Raw genomic sequence first — 26,201 nt, 5'->3', positions numbered from 1 at the left:
AGGATCCCCTGGAAGAGAGCATGGCAACCCACTCCAGTATTCTTGCCTGAAGAATTCCATGGACAGAGGAGCCTGGGGGAGTCACATAAAGTTGAACACGACTGAAGTGACTTAGCATGCATACATGCACACAACAATTATTTTAGTATTTGAGGATGCTAACTCTAGCCAAAAAAAAAAAAAGAAGCTGTTAGAATTTCCTACCTTAGAGATTCTTCATAACTAACAATCAAGTGTCCAGCTAAATTGAGCAAGATGCTGCTTTTCCATTGTTGAGTCCTACACTTCTGAAAGTTAGAAAATTCTGTGATATGCTGAAGTATCTCTCACTGATGTCCCATGGTCCTTGTTTTATCCCAATTGAACTTCCCTCCAAAACACGATGATTCATCATTGTTCTTTCTGATATTGGTTAATATCCATGTTAATTATTCATAATTCCCTGATAGCTCAGCTGGTAAAGAATCCACCTGCAATGCAGGAGACCCTGGTTCAATTCCCAGGTTGGGAAGATTCCCTGGAGGATGGCATGGCAACCCATTCCAGTATTCTTGGGCTTCCCTGGTGACTCAGATAGTAAAGAATCTGCCTGCAATGCAGGAAACCTGGGTTCAATCCCTGGGTTAGGAAGATCCCCTGGAAAAGGGCATGGCAACCCACTCCAGTATTCTTGCCTGGAGAATTCCCACGGCCACGAGGAGCCTGGTGGGATACAGTACATGGGGTCACAAAGAGTCAGACACGAGTGAGTGACCAAACACACTTCCTGTCAATAATCATGCCTCCAAGGAATCACTTCTTCTTTCTTCTATTTATCTCCCCTAATCTAGAATTCAAGCTACAATATGAGGACTATACTGAAGTTTGATATTCATCCCTGCACCAGATTCTTAGGCATAAAAGGATAAACAGTGGTAACCTCCTCCTCTGCTCCTGAGTCTTGGGCATGGTTTAACAATCACACAGGAAGAATCACAGTGTCCACACTTCTCTAAAGCAAGCTATCAGACTGATCTCCAAGAGGAGAGTTAGGTGATTTTTTTTTTTTTTTTTGCTTAACAAATATATTTTAAAATGGAGGTCACTGATTCTACAAGGAAAATGAAAATACAGCACACTCAACAGACAGTTCTAATTCCACCAAGAGCTCATCATTTGCAAAGTATACTAAATATTGGTTGACAAAGATCCCAAACTTAAAACCTGTACTTTTGCAAAAGAATGGGTAAATAGTCAGAGTCAGTATTTGCTATCACATGGCATCTGGTCCCATCACTTCATGGGAAATAGATGGGGAAACAGTGGCAGACTTTACTTTTTTGGGGCTCCAAAATCACCACAGATGGTGATTGCAGCCATGAAATTAAAAGACGCTTACTCCTTGGAAGGAAAGTTATGACCAACCTAGATAGCATATTAAGAAGCAGAGACATTATTTTGCCAACAAAGGTCCGTGTAGTCAAGGCTATGGTTTTTCCAGTGGTCATGTATGGATGTGAGAGTTGGACTGTGAAGAAAGCTGAGCACCGAAGAATTGATGCTTTTGAACTGTGGTGTTGGAGAAGACTCTTGAGAGTCCCTTGGACTGCAAGGAGATCCAACCAGTCCATCCTAAAAAGGACTCATGCTGAAGCTGAAGCTCCAATACTTTGGCCACCTCATGTGAAGAGCTGAGTCATTTGAAAAGACTCTGATGCTGGGAGGGGTTGGGGGCAGGAGGAGAAGGGGGAGACAGAGGATGATATGGCTGGATGGCATCATTGACTCAATGGCCATGAGTTTGAGTGAACTCCGGGAGTTGGTGATGGATAGGGAGGCCTGGCGTGCCATGATTCATGGGGTCACAAAGAGTCGGACAGGACTGAGTGACTGAACTGAACTGACCTTGCTTGGATGCAAGACGAAGACATCCTTGTTCAGAAGGAACAGGGCTCAGAGAAAGTTCTAGACAGGATGTAAAGTATTTCATTAAGAAACAGAATCAGGGACTTACTTGGTGGTACAGTGGCTAAGACTTCGAGCTCCCATTGCAGGGGGCCTGGGTTCGATCCCTGGTTGGGGAACTAGATCCCACATGCCACAACAAAGACTGAAGATCCATGTGCCACATCTAAGACCCAGGGGAGCCAAATAAATTAATAAACAATATATATTTAAAAAGAAGCAGCATCATTTTCTTGCTTTCATGTACAAGGATGGGTCTCAGACTGCAGGGTTCTCACTATGAGATATGTACTCATTCATCACCAATGAACTCTTTTGGTCTTCATAAAGATCCTTCCAGTGTTGAGTACATCATCCCTGGGGATCTGTCTGACTCTTACATAGTGATAAGCAGCCCCACTCATAATTATCCCTTCTACTCTCCAGATCCTGGGGTGCTGCCCAGCACATGTGGGGTGTGACACACACATGACCACAGCAGATCTCCCTCCTCCCCAGGGCTGACCAGGCAACCTTGGTCTAAAGCATAGGATGCTTCTGGTAAATATAAAGGGCTTTCAAAATGTTAGTGGTGATTGTCATTGGTATTAAGTCTATGGCTTGGAGCTGTAACTATACAACTGGCAACTTCCTCCAAGTCCAATTACGACCACTACCAAGTAAGAGCCCGAAACCAACTTTTTCTCCTAGGAATCCCTTTATCCAAGAACAGTGATTCTCAAAGAGGCATGATTTTGGCCCCAGAGAATGTTTAACAAGGTCTGGAGACACTTTTGGTTGTCATGGCTGGAGATGGCAGGGGTGCTCTCAGCACCTAGAGGGTAGAAGCGTGGGATGAACAGTCCTCCAAACAAAGAATTATCCCACCCAAAATTGTCAGCAGGGCTGATGTTGAGGATTCCTATCCTGTGAGATCATGAGAAGGAAAGAAAAGGATATTCTGAGCCCAATCTCTATCTGGGACCTCATTATCAGCTTTCTAGGTCCAAGTGGGACTGGGTATAGTAACAGAGCCCTGGCCTTGGAATTGGAAGATGAAGACTTACCCCAGATGCTTTGCAATTGTGTGATCTCCAACAAGTCAAACTCCCCAAGTGCTAATTTCAGTATTCTGTCTCTGTGGTCAAGTATACCCTAGGCTGGGATTCACAAACACATTTACCATAACTCAAGTGACATCATAGTGCCTCTTCCATGTTTTTGTGAGTGAAAGAGATGCTATTAATACTCATTCTGGGTCAACGGGCATAAGTCTAGACCATCCTGGGCAAACCAGGACCTGTGGCCATCCCACCAATAAGAAGAGAGCAGCAGAAACTAGCAAAGGGAAACAGCCTTCTCGTGTTCATCTGGTATTCTGTCCATTTCAAGAGACTGCACATTCACTGGCTTGCCTGCTTCTTACATCCACTGTTTTTTACAGAGGACAAGAATCATTATTACTCTAATTGAAGAGCAAGCAAACTGAAAAATAAACTAGGAAGCAGGGGCCCATGTGTCCCTGGTCTCCTGATTTCTAGCGCAGTGTCCCACCTTCCACAGAAGTGTCTGCCCTCCCCCAGCAGCATGGCGGTCTAAAGCAAGGAGTCAGGATGGCATGGTGGCAGATTTGTGGGTCCATGCCTATTTCCTTAATGGTTTAGCAAGCCTGTTATGTGCATTAAGTGCTGGCTGCATGAGAGGGCCTGCAACACCATCTTAATACTAACCAGGAGAGAAGCTGGTTAACATTAAGCACTGAGAAGGTCCTGAGCCAGGACAGATAGTCATATTTTCTTCATTAATGCTCAACTTCCTAAAGCATTGCTGGATAGCAAATCACATCCATCTTTATGGGCCGTTTAGGGAGAATAAAGGAAGAAAGACATGCATGGGTAATAGAGAACATCCGAACATCCTCAGAGAGAAAACTGTGAAATCTGGTCACCTGATTTTATATCTGCTTTTTTTTTTTTTCTCTGTATTTTGTTTTATTGTATGCCATGAGACAATAGATTTTTATTTTATTTATTTTTAATCTGTCTTTTTTTTTTTTTTTTTCTTATCTCATTTTCTACTTGTTGCAAAGCCTGGTCTCTTAGACCCTGATCTAGAAACTTGGATTAGATTTTGCTCCTGCAGTTCAATGTAACCTGAACGGATTATTCTCTTGATATGACCTCCTCACATGGAAGACCCAGTGCTGGACCGTATTCTCACTGTAGCAGTCACATAAAATGGCCTTACTCCTTTGTTCTAATACAGTTTCCAGTTTAAATACAGGATACACAGTTACATTAGAATTTCAGGTACTAAAATACTATATTATTTCAGATAACAATATCTTAGTATAAGTATGTTCCAAATATTACAGCAGGCAACTTTGCAAAGTATAATAATTCTATCCTAATATAAGGATTTCCCTGGTGACTCAGTTGTAAAGAATCCACCTGCCACTGCAGGAGATGTGGGTTTGATCTCTGGGTCAGGAAGATCCCCTGGAGAAGGAGATGGCAACCCACTCCAGTATTCTTGCCTGGAGAAACCCATGGATGGAGGAGCCTGATGGGCTACAGTCCATGGGGTCACAAAAGAGTCAGCCACAACTTAGCAACTAAACAGCAGTCCTAATATAAAGGTGCTCTGACTTCTCCACAAAACTACTGTCTTCTGGCCTGGAATCATTTGAAATGCAGTGTAATACAGATGGACACAGATCTACTTAAAACTAGAGATGCTAAATTATCCAGAGCCATTAAAAAGAGGGTTGCTGTTTTGGTCTTTTTTTCCAAAATATAGAGACCGAAGCTGGTGGTTATTGTGTGAAATGGGGAATTTCTATATTTCACTTGAAGATTTTAACCAAGTACTCACTAGTACTTTCAGGCTGACCTGAGACTCAGGATTTTACCTAAGAGAAAAAATGAGCTGAATGAAGAGACGCCATTTGCTGATTTGAAGTTAATGACCAATGGCAACTCCCAGGGCTGGCCGGAGAGGTTGAAAAAAAAAATCTAGAAATAAAAACAAAAGTCTTGATTCTGGCTTGGGTTTAAAAAAAAAAAATCTGTGAACAAAGAAAGCATTAGTGATATATCCAGGTGGGGAATTAATGTTGTTTGTGCTAAAAGGCAAGTTTCAGGGGAGCTCCCCATCGCCACTTGTAGCTGGAGGATGCAGGGAACTATGAGAGAGGTACTCGGGGATGCTTTAAAAATTCTGGGTTATAACATTTGCAGGCAAACCAAAGTCTTTTGAAGTTTCCCCTCCTATACCTTATATCTCCATCTCTCTAAGGAGAAATATGTATTTGTATAAGCTCATCTGGCTTTTCATACATTTAAGAACACAATGTTTTAAATATTTTAGTAGGCAAAATTCAAAATATTGAATAAAAAGCAGATGGAGCCTTTTTTTTAAAAAAATAGAGGGGGTTGGGGGACACTGAGTTTAAAAACTAGATAACATGGAGTAGTCACTACACCCCTGGAGTGGAGGAATAGCCTAATTTCCAAACAGGGGAAAGGCATAGCTGACACATGAGGCAAAATTTCATCCTCCTTGTAATCGTATAACCCGCAGCTCACTTAAACAAAGGACTCTCGAGACATGGTTCCATTGCAGAACAACATGGATCCTGTGCTTCACCAATTTTCAAGGACCCGCCTCACCTGGAAGCCCCGGCTTCCTCTAGTGTGGCTATGCTATGCTATGCTAAGTCACTTCAGTCGTGTCCGACTCTGTGTGACCCCATAGACGGCAGCCCACCAGGCTCCCCCGTCCCTGGGATTCTCCAGGCAAGAACACTGGAGTGGGTTGCCGTTTCCTCCTCCAATGCATGAAAGTGAAAAGTGAAAGTGAAGTCGCTCAGTCGTGTCCGACCCTTAGCGACCCCATGGACTGTAGCCTACCAGGCTCCTCCGTCCATGGGATTTTCTAGGCAAGAGTACTGGAGTGGGGTGCCATTGCCTTCTCCGCCTCTACTGTGGAGGGGTAGCCAATTGCCAGCCCTGGGCCCACACCACACTATGTTCCCAGAGGTCTCCCATCCTGCCAGGCTGGGACCAGCTGAGGCAGTAGGACATGGTGTTTCGGGTCCAGGGATGTGCTCCTTGCTCGCCTGGGTACTCTGGAAACCATCTCTGGCAGGTCTCTGCCACTGAAATCAACTCAGAACTTCCTTAGCCACTTACCTGATCCTGTTTGGAATCAAACTAGCTCCTCCTCTATCAAATACAAGCTGAATTAAAATCAACACTACATGAAACGGGACATTTAAACAGAAAAGAACCACTGCACACACTCTCCTCCCTTTTAAATTCAGCTTCTTCAACAGTGGATGGCTGTTCTGAAGCAGCACTTGGCTACCATTGTTTTATGATTTCAGCCCCTTCCATCATTCTGCCAGGGAAGACTTAACTGTCTGCTGCGTGACAGATACTGAACAATAGCAAGACCCTCATCATCACCTGTGATTAAAGCTGAAAATGCTCAATGCTACATCTTTTACTGATGCTCTCAGAATTTCAGTGTCTGATCTTGGTTGTAAGACATGTCGAAAGCGTTTTAATCTGCCCTGGGTTAAGGGCTCACACATCTGTGCTGGTGCCTTTTCAAACAAACAGTTGGTGATTTTTCACTCCCTGCTCCAAATATTCATTCTTCTTTCTATTTGCCTCATAACATAGATATGAAAGAAGCAAAGAGAGTGTGTCCTCTGGAATCAATTGTAACTACTGCTATTACACAGGTCATTTGGCCCAAACTGAGGCACCCTGCCTAGTTTTTCTATAACTTGACTTTAAGGCAACAGAAAATAGAAAGAGGGGCTCATAAGAAAACAAAGTGCCATCACCGGTATACTCTGGCTCTTTCAGGGCCAATCTCAACCTGTTATCAGGACCAGATCCAGAAACCTCCAATGCCTCTTGCTTATTCAAAATGCCCTCCTATTTTTTAGTGTGGAGATGCTTCTCACAGCAGGAGTTGGCGACTAGCAGGTTAAGTGGGAGTTCTTGTGGCATACCTGCCTGTGTTTTTAAATGAAGTGCATTCAATTGCAGGACTGCTGGTCAGCACATATCCCATCCTTTTATTTAAGAGAGTGAGGCAGTATCACCGAGTTTTCATTTCATCTGACTCCCACAAGCCATGTAACTACAGGCAGACTACTAAAATCTTCTGACCCTCAATTTCCCCATTGATCCAATGAGGAACTTAAACTCCCATGATTGTTAAACTTCAAGTTCTGATTCACTGGGGCTCCTGACTCACAGTATTGCCTAAGGATAAAGAGTGTGTCTCAAGAGTATGTCTCAAGCTTGTCCTTTTTTCTCAAAGACAGGGATAATGATATTTTTATCAGGGCAAGTGGCCTAATGTAATACATTTTTCAAACTATTGACCCTAGGCTATTTGTACTTCAATTAGGTGTTATGGATATATTGAGGCAGGATGTTCCCCACCCCTGCTCCGCCCCAGGATAAAGCAATTGGAGATTCATTCCCTGTGGACAGAAACTCCAAGAAGAGAAAAGCAGGACAATTAAGGGAGAAGGCTGGGTCCTTCCCAGACTGCATATTTCTCATTCCTGAAGTCAGGAGAGCTCGATAACCACATGTGCACAGAAAGGCTCGTAGGAAGTCAAACGGTGATATTATGTTAAGGAATGTTCTACCCATATGCCTTTGCAGTAGAATCCATCTTGGCTAAGAGATGTGCACGCACACATGGAAGGATCCTGAGACAGACCAAATATGGACTGTGAACCAGGCAAATCAAAATGATTAGCTAAAGGATAACCAGAAAAAATACCCTATATAAGTGATTTAAACGGGAAGCCATGAGGGTGCAACTCAGGGACTCGCCCTCTAAGTCTGCCCCTTATCCACATGTACTGTACCTTTTTTCCTCTAATACACACTTTACTTGGTTCACTACTTTCCATCTTTGTGGGAATTCTTTTCTGCAAAGCCAAAAGGCCAGGGCTCTTGTCACTGACCACTGGTCTAGTGACTAGGATCTCATGCTGTCACTCCCCCAATCCAGCCCTAGTCTCTGGCTGGGAACCTAAGACTGGCTCCAAGCCACTGCAGGCCGAGCCTACCCCAGATCAGTATCATAGTACAGAAATTACTCCAACGAGGAAGAGTGAAATCACTAAGCTAAAGATAGTGACTCAACCAATTAGACTTGACACCTGAGCTCCATAAAGAGAAACTTCTGTTGATATCATGTGTATATTCCCCAAGTTCATCTAATAATTCAGATAGAAGGGGGCAAGTGTGATAATCTGAAATGATATCACTAAGAGTCTGAATTTTGAGTTGTACTTTTGAGGAGCAGTTATAGCAGACATAGGGGGAACACAAGTAAGAATTTGGATGTATTGATAAGCACTGCTGGAATCTAGTTTTAGAGAATGGACATAGGCACCTCAAATGACATTAATTCACTTAAAACCCTTTACCTTCTCTAGATATACAATGCCCAGTTCAGTTCAGTTCAGTCACTCAGTCGTGTCCGACTCTTTGTGACCCCATGAATCGCAGCAGGCCAGGCCTCCCTGTCCATCACCAACTCCCAGAGTTTACCCAAACTCATGTCCATCAAGTCGGTGATGCCATTCAGCCATTTCATCCTCTGTCATCCCCTTCTCCTCCTGCCTCCAATCCCTTCCAACATCAAGGTCTTTTCCAATGAGTCAACTCTTCACATGAGGTGGCCAAAGTATTGGAGTTTCAGCTTCAGCACGAGTCCTTCCAATGAACACCCAGGACTGATCTCCTTTAGGATGGACTGGTTGGATCTCCTCACAGTCCAGGGGACTCTCAAGAGTCTTCTCCAACACCACAGTTCAAAAGCATCAATTCAAAAACAAAAAAAAAAGCATCAATTCTTCGGTGCTCAGCTTTCTTCACAGTCCAACTCTCACATCCATACATGACCACTGGAAAAACTATAGCCTTGACTAGACGGACCTTTGTTGGCAAAGTAATGTCTCTGCTTTTCAATATGCTCTCTAGGTTGGTCATAACTTTCCTTCCAAGGAGTAAGCGTCTTTTAATTTCATGGCTGCAATCACCATCTGTGGTGATTTTGGAGCCCCAAAAAATAAAGTCTGACACTGTTTCCACTGTTTCCCCATCTATTTCCCATGAAGTGATGGGAACAGATGCCATGATCTTCATTTTCTGAATGTTGAGCTTTAAGCCAACTTTTTCACTCTCCTCTTTCACTTTCATCAAGAAGCTTTTTAGCTCCTCTTCACTTTCTGCCTTAAGGGTGGTGTCATCTGCACATCTGAGGTTATTGATATTTCTCCCGGCAATCTTGATTCCAGCTTGTGCTTCTTCCAGCCCAGCATTTCTCATGATGTACTCCGCACAGAAGTTAAATAAGCAAGGTGATGTACTCCTTTTCCTATTTGGAACCAGTCTGTTGTTCCATGTCCAGTTCTAACTGTTGCTTCCTGATCTGCATATAGGTTTCTCAAGAGGCAGGTCAGGTGGTCTGATATTTCCATCTCTTTCAGAAAAGCATCACTACAATGCCCAACATGGACCTAAATACTCTGAGAAAACCCAAAGCACTATTTTTACTTTTGCTCTTTTTGAAGGTTTTTGTTTTATTTTATGTGTGTGTGTGTGTGTGGTTTTCTTAGGATTTATTTTATTTTATTATTATTATTTTGGCCACTCTGCACAGCATGTGGGATCTTAGTTCCCCAACCAGGGATTGAACCTGTGCCTCTGCATTAGAAGCTCAGAGTCTTAAGCACTAGATCACCAGGGAAGTCCCTATTTAAAGTTCTTTTCCACAAGTACCACTGAATCTTAAATTGCATAGACTCTTGATTCAAAAAGTGACTTCTACAGTCTGGAAATTAGCAGACCTTTTAAAATAAACTGGATTTCCAGATAAGACATAAAGCAACCATTGTAGTTGAATTCAGAAATTATTTGTATGGATAAGAGTTTAGTCTCTGAAATTACAATAAAGGTAATTATGCCTAAAATTTGGGCAAGAATATATTACTTAATGACTAAAGATCTTAAGATAATGTCATCAAATTTAAGTGTACACGATGTACTGAATGTTGATGTTCCCCCAGAATTCATATGTTGAAACTCTAGTCTCAATGTGAGAGTATTTGGAGATGGGGCCTTTAGGAAATATTTAGATCCTGAGGGTGGAGTCTTCATGAATGGGATTAGTGCCCTTATAGGAAGAGGCCAGATGACTTGCTGGCTCGCTTTCCACAACGTGAGGATGCAAAAAATACAACAAGAAGTAGGCAGTCTGTAACCTGGAAGAGACCCTCCCCAGAACGCACCCATACTGGCCCCCTGATCTCAGACTTTCAGCCTCCCAATCTGAGAAATAAATCTCTGCTGTCTATAAACTACCTAATTTGTGGTATTCTGTGATAGCAGCCTGAACTAAGATGGGATGTATTTGAGTCTCCTGCAGATAATGTTAAAATGCAGGTTCTGATTCATCAGGCCAGGGACAAGTCAGAGACTCTGCCTTTTTAACAAGCTCCCAGATGAGGCTGATGTCCCTGCTTGTACCGAGACCACACTTTGAGTGGCCCTAAGTGATCGATTTTTGAAGAACTTGACTGTACCCATTTATACTCAGAATATTCTAAGGACAACTTGATATTGAGAATTCGAAAGGTACTGCTATTCCCTACCAGGCTCCAATTTCATCAATAATTATTAAAAAAAAAAAAGTCCTGCTAATGTTTCAGCATTCTTGTTCTTTGGAATCCAGTCCTTAAAGTCTGTAGCTGATAAAGATAAGAAAAAGGCAAGGAACAAATTGAACAGGAGTTTCTATTTCTCCTATGCTTCTTCAATCTCTCCAGCTTAACTGTACATGTAAGTTATGACTTCAGGAATATGGCAACATTGGATGGGAAGCAGCAATGAAAACTCAGGCTAGTATCCTAAGAAATGTGTCTTAGGACCCCTCCCCATTAGTCCTTGTGAGGAAAGAACTGAGATAATCATATCTCAGTGAGGACAGCAGGCAAGTTGCATCTTGTGTGTGTGTGTGTGTGTGTCTGTGCATGCTCAGTCATGTCTGACTCCTTGTGAACCCATGGACTGTAGCCCGCCAGGTGCTTCTGTCCATGGAATCTTCCAGGCAAGAATACTGGAGTCAGTGCCATTTCCTTCTCCAGGGGATCTTTCCAACCCAGGGATTAAACCCATCTCCTGCACTGGCAGGCAGATTCTTTACCACCATCCTACCTAGAAAGCCCTCTAATCTGACTCAACTTTCAAAGTCATTGTCCAGTTGAAGAAAGAAAGGGTTCGTGGTCTGTAGTTGACCTAAAGATAAATGAGAAAATGTAACTGTGATATTTAAAGACCATTTAAGACCACCTTGGTTAGTTTCACATGCACAGCACAGTGATTCAGTTTTATATGTAGTGGAGGACGGGGAAACCTGACATGCCGCTGTCCATGTGTTCACAAAGAGTCAGACGCAACTTAGCAACTGAATGACAATATGTATGCATATGTGTATACACACACACAGACACACACACACACACACACACACACATATAGGGCTTCCCAGGCGGCACTAGTGGTAATGAACCTGCTTGCCAATGCAGAAGGCATAAGAGACACGGGGTCTATTATTCCTGGGTCGGGAAGGTCCCCTGGAGGAGGGCATGGCAACCCACTCCAGTATTCTTGTCTGGAGAATCCCATGGACAGAGGATCCTGGCTGGCTATAGTCCCATGGGGTCATAAAGAGTTGGACATGACTTAGCAACTAAATAGCAGTATATATGTATGTATATGTGTGTGTGTGTGCTTCCAGCTTCTTTTTCATTATACTTTATTATAAGATATTGAATATAGTTCCCTGTGCTATACAGCAGGTCCTTGCTGCTTATTTTATATGTAGTAAAATGTATCTGTTAATCTCAAACTCCTAATTTATCCCTCCTCCATCCCCTTCCCCTTTGGTAACCACAAGCTAGTTTTATCTGTGAGTCTGTTTCTATTTTGTAAGTTCATCTTATCATTTTTTTTTAGATTCCACGTGTAAGTGCTATCATATGATATTTGTCTTTCTCTGCCTGACCAACTTCACTTAGTATGAAAATCTCTAGGTCCACTTGTGTTTCAGCAAACATTTTTGAGTACTTGTGATGTTCCAGATGCTTTTCTGGGAGCTGGGAACATAGCAGGAATCAAACAAGACAGAAAATTTTGGCCTTATATTCTAATGAAAGATATCAAACCAAAAAGAAGTACTTAATTTAGAATAAAATTTTAAAATGCTATGGAGATGTTATTCACAATAGTCAAAGGGTGGAAGCAATCCAAGTATTCACTGATAAATGAAAGGATAAAATGTGGTATTTGTGTGAAGTGGAATATTATTCAGCCTTACAGTTCATGGGGTAGCAAAGAGTTGGACACGACTGAGTGACTGAACTGACACAGGGAAGACATTCTGGCACATGGTAAGCACAGCATGGATGAACCTTGAGGTCATTACATGAAGTGAAATAAACCAGTTGCAAAAAGACAAATATTGCATGATTCTGCACATATGAGGTACATAGAGTAGTCAAATTCATAGATACAGAAAGGATAAGGGTGGTTGCCATAGGCTGGGGGAAAGGGGAGAGGGGAGTTATTGTTTTGTGGGCATAGAATTTCAGTTGTGCAAAATGAAAACGTTGTGGCATTGTGGAGTTGGGTTGCACAAGGATGTGAATATCCTTAACACTACTAAACTGTACACTTAGAAGTCCACAAGTAAATGATTAGGTGATACACTTTTTTGTTATGTGTGTTTTATGTTATATCTATTTTTTAATGCTATGGAAAGCAATTAAACAGAGAAGTGGGTTAGTTAGGCCTGCATGCCTGCTCAGTCACTTCAATTGTGTCCAACTCTTTGTGACCACGTAGACTGTAGCCCACCAGGCTCCTCTGTCTGTGGAATTTTCCAGGCAAGAATACTGGAGTCAGTTGCCATTTCCTCCTCCAAGGGATCTTCCCAACCCAGGGATCAAAACTATGTCTCTTGAAGCTCATGCATTGCAGGCAGATTCTTTACCACTGAGCCACCAGGGAAGCCCCTAGTTAGGCCTAGGATGGTTTTAAATAGATTGGTTGTCTTGTTAATAAGGTGACTTTAGTGCAAAGACCAATAGAGGTAAAAGACTGGACTACATGAGACAAGAGTCCTCTGGAGAGAGATGGAGAGATGGCAGGAATGACATGGAGCCCAGGGCTCCCACCCTTTTGTCCCATCACCCTTTCCAACTAGACAGTTGACCTAGAGCCGTGATCTGCTCTCATCTCTGTCTCAGGGCCACTGATCGGTTCTGTTTGGAGAATTACCAACAGACCTAACAGGAGCAAGCAAGGACACTACGTGGAACAGCTACACTTTACTATTGCCCAGGCAGCTCGTCAGTCCTTTTCAGGTTGCTCAATATTTAAGAGCTGAATTTTAAAATGGATAGCTATCAAGAACTCACAGTGTAGCACATGGACCTCTTCTCAATGTTATGTGGCAGCCTGGATGGGAAAGGAATTTAGGGGAGAAGGAATACATGTGTATGTATGGCTGAAACTACATACATTTCACTGTTCACCTGAAACTATCACAGAATTGTTAACCAGCAATACCCCAATACAAACGAAAAAGCTTTAAAAAAATATTTAAGAGCTGAAAAGAGAGGGCCCGAAAGTGGTGTGTGCTCCATGAACCTAAGTCAGACCTGGATGAACGATGGCTCACAGACAGGAAGAGGACAGTGGAAGGGCCTAAGACCTGCACTTAGCTCAGACCCTGAACAGAGTGAAGGCTCTAGTAAAAAGCTGTTAGTGTAAGACGTAGGGAGTACCTAGGAGACTGGAGCATCTCAGGGAGAAGGACTATCCCACTCTGGATGGGTCACAGCCTGGCTCCAGCACAGTGCAGTGTACAGAGTACAAGGTCACAGGCCTGGGTCTGGAGCTTCCCGAAGGTCTCAGGAAGGAAAGGCGTTCATATATACAGCAAGAGTCAGGCACACAGCTCAGACATCTAAAGGGAAACAAAGCATAAGAAAGCCACTGGTCTCCACTCTGCTTAGCAAATAAGATCAGCTATATAATTTTTCTAGATTCTATATATATGCATTAATATACATTATTTTTATCTTTCTGATTCATTTTACTCCATATGACAATCTCACATCTCTAAAAGTGATCCAACATAGAGAACAAACATATGGATACCAAGGGGGAAAAGGGGTGGGAGGATGAATTGGGAGATTGGGGTTGACATATATATACCCCTATGAACAAAATAGATAAACAATGAGAACCTACTATATAGCACAGGAAACTTTACTTGATGCTCTGTGGTGACCTAAATGGGAAGGAAATCTGTATAGCTGATTCATTTTACTGTACAGCAGAAACTAACACAACTGTACTTCCATAAAAATTAATAAAAAGAAATAAAGCAAGAAAATCATGGATGAATACATCTGAGACACACCAAGGGATTCTTAGAAAGAATACAGGGAGGGCTAAAATCCAATAAAATGTGGGTGTTACTTATGCTGTGACCTCTTTTACTGGTAAAGGCTGGGGAATTTGGTTTATTGAAAGAATTGATTTCAAGGTTTTTTGTATGTGTGCTCAAAGACTAAGATTCCATGATCTATCTTCAAGTTCTTTCTTCAAATATGGATCAGCTTTACTTTCAGTCAATTTCCTTATCTTGTGTGTTCTTCAATTTCTTCATAAGTAAAACGGGGGCAATGATATCTGCCCTCTTTGGAGAGCTGCTGCTGCTGCTGCTAAGTCACTTCAGTCGTGTCCAACTCTGTGCGACCCCATAGACGGCAGCTCACCAGGCTCCCCCGTCCCTGGGATTCTCCAGGCAAGAACACTGGAGTGGGTTGCCATTTCCTTCTTCAATGCATGAAAGTGAAAAGTGAAAGTGAAGTCGCTCAGTCGTGTCCAACTCTAGCGACCCCATGGACTGCAGCCCACCAGGCTCCTCCATCCATGGGGTTTTCCAGGCAAGAGTGCTGGAGTGGGTGCTATTAGTGTCAAATAAAATAACAGAGAGAAAACCCACTTTGGGTAACTAACCATTCTAGGGCCTCACAGGTGGTGTGGTGGTAAAGAATCTGCCTGCCAATGCAGGGGACACAAGAGACTCAGGTTCAATTCCTACGTTGGGAAGATCTCCTGGAGTAGGAGAGGGTAACCCATTCTAGTATTCTCACCTGGAAAAATCTATGAAAAGAGGAGCCTGACAGGCTACAGCCCATGGGGTCGCAAAAGAGTCACACCCAGGCCCATACAACAAACCATGAGAGCTCAATAAACAATCATGATTGTTGTTATATTCTTTCCACTGTCATTTTGTAACAGAATTCTTCTTTCTTCTCTCCAGCCTGGGGAAAAAAAAAAAAAAAGTCTGCAAAGAGTCTGAGCAAAGGGAGGCTGTAAAGTGAGGTGTTCAGTTTATTTGTCAGAGTCCCTCATGAGGAATTTAAACCCTTTTGAAACATCTGTTGCATTTCAACACAGCAAGTGCAAATAACAGAGAAATAGTAGCATCTGGGTGAGACATGAAAAATATCTGCTCCTATTTTAAAAGAGAGAGAGAGGAAGTAAGATGGCTGTATTTTTTAAGCTACAGACTGAGCACAGGATTGCTGGGAATTTCGTTCATCTGCTGCTCAGGTAGCTGTGTGATGAATGTGCCCCTCACATCGCCATCTGCTTCGGAGTCAGCTGGGTCCCAGGGCCCCTTGCTGGCTGGGTCAGCACTTTCCTCTGTGGCGGGTGCTGAGAAGTTGACTTGCTCCGTTTCCCACTCCCTCCTTTGTGCCAGTCTTTGCTTCTAGGAAAGAAGGAAGAAATGGTCCATGAAGTTTCATTTGCCTTGGGAAAACAAGAAACCTCTTGGCGATATTGCAGGCTGTGATGCTGGCAGAGGGGAGCAAAGAAGGGAACTGTAGCCAGCACAGCCTGCTGACTGGAAGAAGCAGAGGAGGCGGATGGGAACACAGCACAGCTGGACCATTTTAGGGGAAGAAAAAGCCTTAAAAAAAAATCTAAGCATAGGTTTGTTTATCCCCCTTTCAGAATGAGTTCCCTGGAGCTGTTAGGGGTCTGGCCTGCAGCAGGTGGGCATAAGGGCAGGGAAAGATGGACCAACTCCCCCCTCCCACCTGACCCAGATGTCAGCCCCAGAAACCGGACATCAGAACAGGCAGCTGCTGGAGGAGATGAGCCTGTGGCAGTACAGCCAGAGATGGATGCTGGGGTTCTTCGGGGAGCTCAAGGAGCATGCATCTCAGGCGGGGTATCGGGGTGCTTTCCTGGTCAGTCACAAGCTCAGCTCACCCCTGAGTCCTTTTGCCAGACTCTGGGGACCCATGACACATCCCTTCCCAACAGGCACCAGGACACTTACACACACTCCTCAAGGCTCTTAACTTATATAGCAAGGACCGGTAGGACCACCCAGAGCTCATATTATTCTTACTCTAGTCATGATTTTTGCTTCACAAATTCTATTTTGAAACCATACACTGTGCTGAAATTTTATGGTGGCTCTTGAGGTAGTTTATGGTTTTATCACAGATTGATCCTTTATTTTCTAAATAAATTTAGAAATTTCCTTCCGTTTCCTCAAACTATAGACAAATGTGTATAAACATAAAACTAGGTAAGTGATGGCGTCATGTTAACAACATGGCTTTTTCGAACTTTTAAAGGATGGTAGTTATCCGTTGGTCTTAGGAACCAAAAAATCGGTGCAACTCCAAATAAAAGTAATAAATCTATTCTCTTCCTTCACCTTAGCTACCCTGTTCCTATTAACAATAACTATTATAATAACAAGCACTGACAGCCCTTGAGTATTTTTTTCTTCAAAGTAGATGAATTTAGTCCTTTCCCTTCCCATTCTCTTATTTCTGAAAAAGGGAAAGAAAGAGAGAAGGGGAAAGGAAAGAAGGAAGGAAGGAAGAGGGGGTGGAAAAAGTGAACGGGCAGTGATAAAAGCTCTTTTATAAGTCAGAAGAACTAAATTCTCCCAATATTTAATAATCCTTTTTCCTCTTTGTAGGGACTGAAGGCTGAATTATGCCAAGGTGTGACAATTAGAAAAATTCTGAGTCAGGGAAAGTTTACCTTAGCCTGATTTTATGCCTTTAATACATGCTTATATTCTAAGATCTGCATTTAGAAAGGGGTTGTGAGATATTAAAGAAGTTAGGAAAGCCACAAGATACATTTTTCTCTAAATCATATAAAAGGCACTTCTTTAACTCACACAGATGTGCAGGTGAAATCCAGGGAGGACTTGACTACGTACTGCAGCAGGGCGGCCACCGTGGTAGGTTTCACGGACTGGTAGAAAGAAGGATCTACCTGAAAGACTGCATTCCCCCAACCATCTCTACCCACTCCTCCTCACCTTCGTCCCTCCCCTGGACCGGGGCAGGAATTTTCCCCAATTACTGGTGTCTCTGTTTCCTCTCTTGCTTCCCTACAGTCCACTCCCCTTCAAAAGGTCAATGACCTTTGAAGCTACCATCAGAGCACATAACTCTCTTGCTCAAAACTCTTCGATGCTGCTGCTCAGTCTGGAAATAAAACCTGCACCCCTGGCCCAGGACCTGGCCAGTCTCCCACTTTAATTTCCACCTTAGCTGCTCCCAGGCTGTCTCCCCTCTTCCCAGGAAGCAAGGGCACCATGGTGCCTTTGGTTTCCTGTTCCTACAGCAAACCTGCCTTGTTCTATCTTAGAACAGTATCCTTCAAATACCTTGGAGATTCTTCTTGTAACTAAAACTGGAAAAATTGTGCTGCTAGCCCAAGATTTTGGCCCCAGGACAGGGATGAAGAGTGCAAGAATCAGGTTTCAAGGAACGACTATAAAAAAAAAAAAAAGAACAGAAACTCGATGAAGCCATATTCTACTCACCCCCTTTGGAGTTCAGCTTATTGAAACCACCGGTCGTGCATTTATTGTTTGTGTTTCCCATTTGCCAGAATGAAAGCCGCAGGGAGCAGCAACCTCACCTGTCTCATATTCTCCCCCACTAGAACCACACTGGGGACTTGGTGGACACAACATAGTTGAGTGAGAAAATGAGAGGGAAAAATGGACACTCATACATTACAATTTTACATATTGACTCACAGCTATTTCATGACAAAGTAGGAGAATGAAGGATACAAATTCTAAGTTGAAAAGAAGTTTACTCTTTTCCTTTCATTTAAAAGATACAAAAACAAAAAATGGTGACTTTTTGTCATCAAAAAGCCCTCATGAATCTACCAAGATAAGCCCAGATTTTTGCAAATCTTTTGCAAGATTTGAGGTCTTTGGCACACCCTAACTGACACAAATTTGAGGCCTTTAGTGCAAATCCTTTGCAAAGACTGAGGCCTTTGGCATACCCTAACTGACCATTCAAACAACTCCTCACACTTCAGAAGGAATTGCTTGACCCACGGTGGTGATTTAGCTTTCAGAGAGATTTGCCGGAAGGCCATGTGATGGAGTGGAAGAGTTTTGCAGCAGTATCTGCAATGTTGGCAATTCCTGGATGACTCAGAAAAAAGCCTGTGAGTCACAGGTTCCGCATCTGCAAAAAAAAGCATAAGGTCTGCCTCAACTTTCCTCTTTAGCATCTTTGGATGTGTTAGATGCCTATCAAATCCTGTGAACTTCCCTGTGGAGGGTGGGGGGGTGGGGAAATGTAGCATAGGTATGAAGTACATCTACCTTTTTCATGGTCTTACCTGTGTGATGGGTGTCTCTAATTTTCTTGAAGAGATCTCCAGTCTTTCCATTCTGTTGTTTTCCTCTATTTCTTTGCATTGATCGCTGAGGAAGGCTTTCTTATCTCTCCTTGCTATTCTTTGGAACTCTGCATTCAAATGGGTATATCTTTCCTTTTCTCCTTTGCTTTTCACTTCCCTTCTTTTCACAGCTATTTGTAAGGTCTCCTCAGACAGCCATTTTGCTTTTTTGCATTTCTTTTCCATGGGGATGGTCTTGATCCCTGTCTCCTGTACAATGTCACGAACCTCATTCCAGAGTTCATCAGGCACTCTGTCTATCAGATCTAGTCCCTTGAATCTATTTCTCACTTCCACTGTATAATCATAAGGGATATGATTTAGGTCATACCTGAATGGTCTAGTGGTTTTCCCTACTTTCTTCAATTTAGGTCTGAATTTGGCAATAAGGAGTTCATGATCTGAGCCATAGTCAGCTCCTGGTCTTGTTTTTGCTGACTGTATAGAGCTTCTCCATCTTTGGCTGCAAAGAATATAATCAATTTGATTTCAGTGTTGACCATCTGGTGATATCCATGTGTAGAGTCTTCTCTTGTGTTGTTGGAAGAGAGTGTTTGTTATGACCAGTGTGTTCTCTTGGCAAAACCCTATTAGCCTTTGCCCTGCTTCATTCCGTACTCCAAGGCCAAATTCGCCTGTCACTCCAGGTGTTTCTTGACTTCCTACTTTTGCCTTCCAGTCACCTATAATGAAAAGGACAACTTTTTGGGTGTTAGTTCTAAAAGGTCTTGTAGGTCTTCATAGAACCATTAAACTTCAGCTTTTTCAGCGTTACTGGTTGGGGCATAGGCTTGGATTACCATGATATTGAATGGTTTGCCTTGGAAACAAACAGAGATCATTCTGTTGTTTTTGAGTTGCATCCAAGTACTGCATTTCAGACTCTCTTGTTGACCATGATGGCTACTCCATTTCTTCTAAGGGAGTCCTGCCCACAGTAGTAGATATAATGGTCATCTGAGTTAAATTCACCCATTCCAGTCCATTTTAGTTCACTGATTCCTAAAATGTCAACATTCACTCTTGCCATCTCCTGTTTGACCACTTCCAATTTGCCTTGATTCATGGACCTGACATTCCAGGTTCCTATGCAATATTGCTCTTTACAGCATTGGACCTTGCTTCACCAGTCACATCCACATCTGGGTGTTGTTTTTGCTTTGGCTCCATGCCTTCATTCTTTCTGGAGTTATTTCTCCACTGATCTCCAGTAGCATATTGGGCACCTACTGACCTGGGGAGTTCTCCTTTCAGTATCCTATCATTTTGCCTTTCCATACTGTTCATGGGGTTCTCAAGGCAAGAATACTGAAGTGGTTTGCCATTCCCTTCTCCAGTGGACCACATTCTGTCAGACCTCTCCACCATGAACCTCCTTTCTTGGGTGGCCCCACACAGCATGGCTTAATTTCATTGAGTTAGACAAGGCTGTGGTCTGTGTGATCAGATTGGCTAGTTTTCTGTGATTATGGTTTCAGTGTGTCTGCCCTCTAATGCCCTCTTGCAACACCTACCATCTTATTTGGGTTTCTCTTACCTTGGAAGAGGGGTATCTCCTCATGGCTGCCCCTCCTGACCTTGGACACAGAGTAGCTCCTCTCGGCCCTGCTGTGCCCGCACCGGACAGATAAAGGACAGAAAATGATATGGACCTAACAGAAGCAGTAGATATTAAGAAGAGATGGCAAGAATACACAGAAGAACTGTACAAAAAAAGCTTCGCAACCCAGATAATCACGATGGTGTGATCACTCACCTAGAGCCAGACATCCTGGAATGTGAAGTTAAGTGGGCCTTAGAAAGCATCACTATGAACAAAGCTAGTGGAGGTGATGGAATTCCAGTGGAGCTATTTCAAATCCTGAAAGATGATGCTGTGAAAGTGCTGCACTCAATATGCCAGCAAATTTGGAAAACTCAGCAGTGGCCACAGGACTGGAAAAGGTCAGTCTTCATTCCAATCCCAAAGAAAGGCAATGCCCAAGAATGCTCAAACTACCACACAATTGCACTCATCTCACACGCTAGTAAAGTGATGCTCAAAATTCTCCAAGCCAGGCTTTAGCAATACGTGAACCGTGAACTTTCAGGTGTTCAAGCTGGTTTTAGAAAAGGCAGAGGAACCAGAGATCAAATCACCAACATCTGCTGGATCATTAAAAAAGCAAGAGAGTTCCAGAAAAACATCTATTTCTGCTTTATTGACTATGCCAAAGCCTTTGACTGTGTGGATCACAATAAACTGTGGAAAATTCTTCAAGAGATAGGAATACCAGAGCACCTGACCTGCCTCTTGAGAAACCTATATGCAGGTCAGGAAGCAACAGTTAGAACTGGACATGCAACAATAGACTGGTTCCAAATAGGAAAAGGAGTACACCAAGGCTGTATATTGTCACCCTGCTTATTTAACTTCTATGCAGAGTACATCATGAGAAACACTGGGCTGGAGGAAGCACAAGCTGGAATCAAGACTGCCAGGAGAAATATCAATAACCTCAGATATGCAGATGACACCACCCTTATGGCAGAAAGTGAAGAAGAACTCAAAAGCCTCTTGATGAAAGTGAAAGAGGAGAGTGAAAAAGTTGGCTTAAAGCTCAATATTCAGAAAACGAAGATCATGGCATCTGGTCCCATTACTTCATGGGAAATAGATGGGGAAACAGTGGAAACAGTAGCAGACTTTATTTTTTTGGGCTCCAGAATCACTGCAGATGGTGACTGCAGCCATGAAATTAAAAGACGCTTACTCCTTGGAAGGAAAGTTATGACCAACCTAGAGAGCATATTAAGAAGCAGAGACGTTACTTTGCCAAAAAAGGTCCATCTAGTCAAGGCTATGGTTTTTCCAGTGGTCATGTATGGATGTAAAAGTTGGACTGTGAAGAAAGCTGAGCACCGAAGAATTGATGCTTTTGAACTGTGATGTTGGAAAAGACTCTTGAGAGTCCCTTGGACTGCAAGGAGATCCAACCAGTCCATCCTAAAGGAGATCAGTCCTGGGTGTTCACTGGAAGGACTGATGCTGAAGCTGAAACTCCAATACTTTGGCCACCTCATGTGAAGAGTTGACTCATTGAAAAGACCCTGATGCTGGGAGGGATTGGGGGCAGGAGGAGAAGGGGACTACAGAGGATGAGATGGCTGGATGGCATCACCGACTCTATGGACATGTTTGAGTGAACTCCAGGAGTTGGTGATGGACAGGGAGGCCTGGCGTGCTGTGATTCATGGGGTCGCAAAGAGTTGGACAAGACTGAGCAACTGAACTGAACTGAACCTATGTGATTAAGTTAAAATGTGACATACTCTTATTTCTGCAAGATACTGTCTTCCTCAAGGAGCACAATATGATTATTTTTCCCAGCCCACAGAAACCTGAGGTCTAAAAGTCAATAAATCTGGGAACAAGACAAAGAGGAACTTAGTTGAGACTCTGGCCTTGTAGAAATCTAGGAGATAATTCCAGCTAAGAACCAGGTTGAAAATGTGATTCAATTTTCTGAGTCAGCGCTCCATTGTATATTCTTGTAATTTTTCTTGATTTGATACAAATTCCCAAAACATCCAATTCATTCCTATTAAAAAGACTATATAAAGACAGACTACAAAAAAACAAAAAAAAAGATTACAGCAGTGTTCAGGTGGCCCCCATTGCTGGCATCACTTAGACCACCTCTTCCTTGTGACTATGTGAGCTAGTACATTGTCCAAAACTTATTCTCCTTTCACAATAAAGCTTAAGTAGACAGTGGTGGCATTCCTTGCTCATTGTCTAACTCACATGCATTCTTCTTTGTTTACAGAACTCTCGATTGTTTTCAAGCAGCAATACACCAGCTCCAAGCAATATCTCACTTGTCCAGCTTCTTAGAAGCTCAAAATACTAACATGATACAGTTCTGGCTAGTGGGATGAAAGTCAAAGTCTATTGGGAGCCTCCGGGAGAGGTTTGCTTCTGTGTAAAGGGGTAGATGCTAATGGCTCCATCCCTCCCTTGCTATCTTTATAGGCGGCAATAGACGCAGTGGCCACCTGGTAACCACAGGAAGCCACTCTTGTCTTGACAAGAGCCCTGGAACGGAGGGCATAGCACAATGGTGAAAGAGTTTGAGTCAGAGATGACATCCTTGAGCAGCCAAATCCACACCAGAAAGTGCCAGCATCTAGTCTTCTTCATCTCTGAGAACAAGGAACATCTATTTGTTTATCACTGAAATTAATTCATGCAATAATTATAGTCAAAATTATTACTAAGTGACAAAATGACCCTATTATCTGAGAGTAGAGAAATTGTTCTATAAATAGAAATAGCCTCCTGGATCATTACAAATGAAGGGTCCCTGAAAGATCCCCCACTTCCAGGGGAAAACATCCCTAAATCATCTCCACCATTAGTCTCTATTCTTCCTGGTTTAAAAGCAGAGATCAGAAATATTCCTTACAGCCTGAATCCTTAGCCCCCAGAGCCTCATTGTTTCCCACCAGCCACTTCCCTCAGCTCTTCCACATCTGCCCTTTGTGATTTTCCATCCATCAGTCACTTGCTTTGTCCACATTTACAATTTTCCAAACTCTGCCCATTTCAATTAGATGCCATGGTGGCAGACATAACCCGGCAGCCGCAACCTGCAAGGGGCTAACATCAGAGGCAGCAGGATTCCTGCAGGCTCTGTTCCCATGTATGCCATCTTGAGTCCAGGACTAGATAATTTCACTCATCTAGAAAATTAAGGTGAATAAGAGAATAGAAAAAACTTGAATGGCATATGGTCTAGCTTCCTGAATTTGTGTGATTATCCATTATCAAATAGCAGGCACTGAGTTATTAAGTCTATTGACAGATGCAATGTAATTTTCCTCAAACAGATAACTGATCCTGGAGCTGATAAGGTCTGAGTGTGCAGTGCATACTCCCTCATATTTGGATCATTCCTCACTTTCTTCATTCAGTGCCCCATGTTATCAAATTACTGGTACAAATATATACACAGACACAGAAGTAAAGCTACATAGAAGGCCTTAAATTTATAGTCAGGGTTCTCATTTACTTATTTAAAATTTTCTGACTCTGAGCTGACGTTCTAGTCTTGGGACCAAGATAAATAAAAATAAGTAGGAAAATTACAACATAAAATGTTAAAAAGATATCTGGGTCTAGGAAAGGTTTGAAATAAATTCACAGAAATATGTGAGAATGGGCTCCACGTTTAGACCATTTTAGAGGTTTCAAAGTTTAGAGACAACACTGTTGTGATACTGCTAAATGTGTGAAGGGCTTGCCTTTTCCTTTTATAACCTCTGGCAAGGAGGTTCACATTCCAGCCATAAATCGACACTGAAATGTATCTCAAATTACAAAAGCAAAATAAAGTCGTTGGGACAATACCTAGAACAAACTGACTGAGGAGATATTTTGGAAACATTTGACAAACTCTCCTCTGAGTATACACAGTAGGCACTCAGAGGGCAAGCCTGTTTCCAGATTTTTTTTTTTTTTTCCAGAAAGAATCTTAGCTTGTGAAACCAAAATGCAAGAGTCTTCTTGTCCTACAATGTAGCCTCAGACTCTAAGTCAAAACAGTTCTGTTTTTCTCTGATTTATCTCCCCGGCTAAGATGACTTTGTCAATGCTCTGGGTTCCAAAGAGTTAATGATAACTAAAAAAGAGTATCTAGGTGTTTACTTACCAGACACACACTATTGTATATAAAGTAGATAAACAACAAGGACCTATGGTATAGCACTGGGAACTATACTCAGTATCTTGTAATAACTTAAAATGGAAGAGAGTCTGAAAAAGACTTCCTGGTGGCTCAGCAGTAAAGAATTCACCTGCCAGTGCAGGAGATGTGGGTTTGATCGCTGGGTCCAGAAAATACCTCGGAGAAGGAAATGGCAGCCCACTCCAGTATTCTTGCCTGGGAAATCCCATGGACAGAGGAGCTAGGCGGGCTACAGTCCATGGGGTCACAAACAGTTGGACACAACTTAGGAGCTAAACAACAACAAATACATACATACATACATACATATATATATACACACACACACATATTCTCTATATCTATATTTTCTATACTTATATTCTGTCTATACCTATATATACACACACATATACATATACATGTATAACTGAGTCACTTTGCTGTACACCTGAAGCTGACACTACACTGTAAATCAATTGTACTTCCGTTTTTTAAAAAAATGGGTAAAGTATGCGCATGTGTTACTCACTCAGTTGTGTCTGACTCTTTGTGACCCCATAGACTATAGCCCACAATGCTCCTCTGTCCATGGAATTCTCCAGGCAAGAATACTGGAGTGAATTGCCATTCCCTTCTCCAGGGGATCTTCTGACCCAGGGATTGAACCCTGGTCTCCTAAATTGCAGGAAGATCTTTACCATCTGAGCTACCAGAGCACATTATGATTAAGAATTCGGGAGATTACATCAGGACCCCTTTGGGAGGAAATACATGCATTGGTGTGAGGGCGGCAATCTAGCTATTTTATGAAGATGTAGGTGATACCCTGGGCCTTCACTGTGGACACTATAGATTAGGGTTGAATTCTTACTGGAAACCAAAATATTTTAGCAGTTCAAATATGTTACCATTTGCTTGACAATAATTCACTGTGTATTGAACTCCAAAATAAAGCATCAATTATATCTGACTATAAGAATATACTCAAATATAAGATCAGATAAGAATATTGTTTGATAAACATAGTGGTCATGACCTTGGGATTTCAGATATTCAGATATCATCACACCTTTAAGACACAGTCCCCAGGTAGCCTCTTTGTTTTCCTAGCTACAAGCCTTTGATATTTGTTTGAGGATTTAGTTAAGATTTTTCCCCTTTTTAAACCTACTAGGAAACCATTCTATTTCTTCTTGGCTGGTCATTTTCAAAGATGAAAGCATTCAGACTATTCATTTTCTCCCATGAGTTGAGTCTTTGTTTTGCAGAACTGAAGTTCCATAGAACATTTAAGTTCTCAGAGTTCTATGTGAAATGTTGTTAGTGTAACAGATTTAGGAATGATTTTGTTTCAGAATTCCTCTTCCCTACTTGAAGGACCACATTCAGACATAAGTTCAAGATGGAAGAAGAAAATGAAAATATTAATTACCCAGAGCTGCCTGGATCCTGACAGCTGCACTGAATGTGTGGGACACTGGTGGAGGCTTCCAAGGGACATCAATATTTATTATGAAGATATGCGTATTGATTGAGCTGTAAAATGATTCAAGTAATATATGCCATCCCAATAATTGAGTTCCATTCAAAAGAACACCAATGTAGCCACAATGAAAATTGAAAAAGACGATTTTGATTTATTAAATTACTCTATGCAGCCACAAGATATTGAACAAAGAGAGGAAAAGTTAAT

General features: G+C 42.4%; 1 long non-coding RNA gene across 2 annotated transcripts in view; it reads right to left on the bottom strand.

The window, feature by feature from the left end:
• Positions 1–15,419: 15,419 nt before the first annotated feature.
• LOC147362993 (uncharacterized) overlaps positions 15,420–26,201 on the bottom strand; it is a 142,100-nt gene continuing 131,318 nt past the window's right edge. For both annotated transcript variants that reach the window (XR_015135690.1, XR_015135691.1), the window contains exon 4: positions 15,420–15,819. This is a non-coding gene — a long non-coding RNA (uncharacterized LOC147362993). The remainder of the gene's footprint in view (positions 15,820–26,201) is intronic.

Source organism: Bos grunniens, chromosome 11 (genome assembly GCF_055505025.1).
Source record: "Bos grunniens cultivar Pamir isolate PY7600 chromosome 11, Bosgru_T2T1.0, whole genome shotgun sequence".
NCBI classification, from domain to species: Eukaryota; Metazoa; Chordata; class Mammalia; order Artiodactyla; family Bovidae; genus Bos; species Bos grunniens.
The sequence above is the reverse complement of the archived record's forward strand: the minus strand, read 5'-3'. Positions and strand labels throughout refer to the sequence as shown.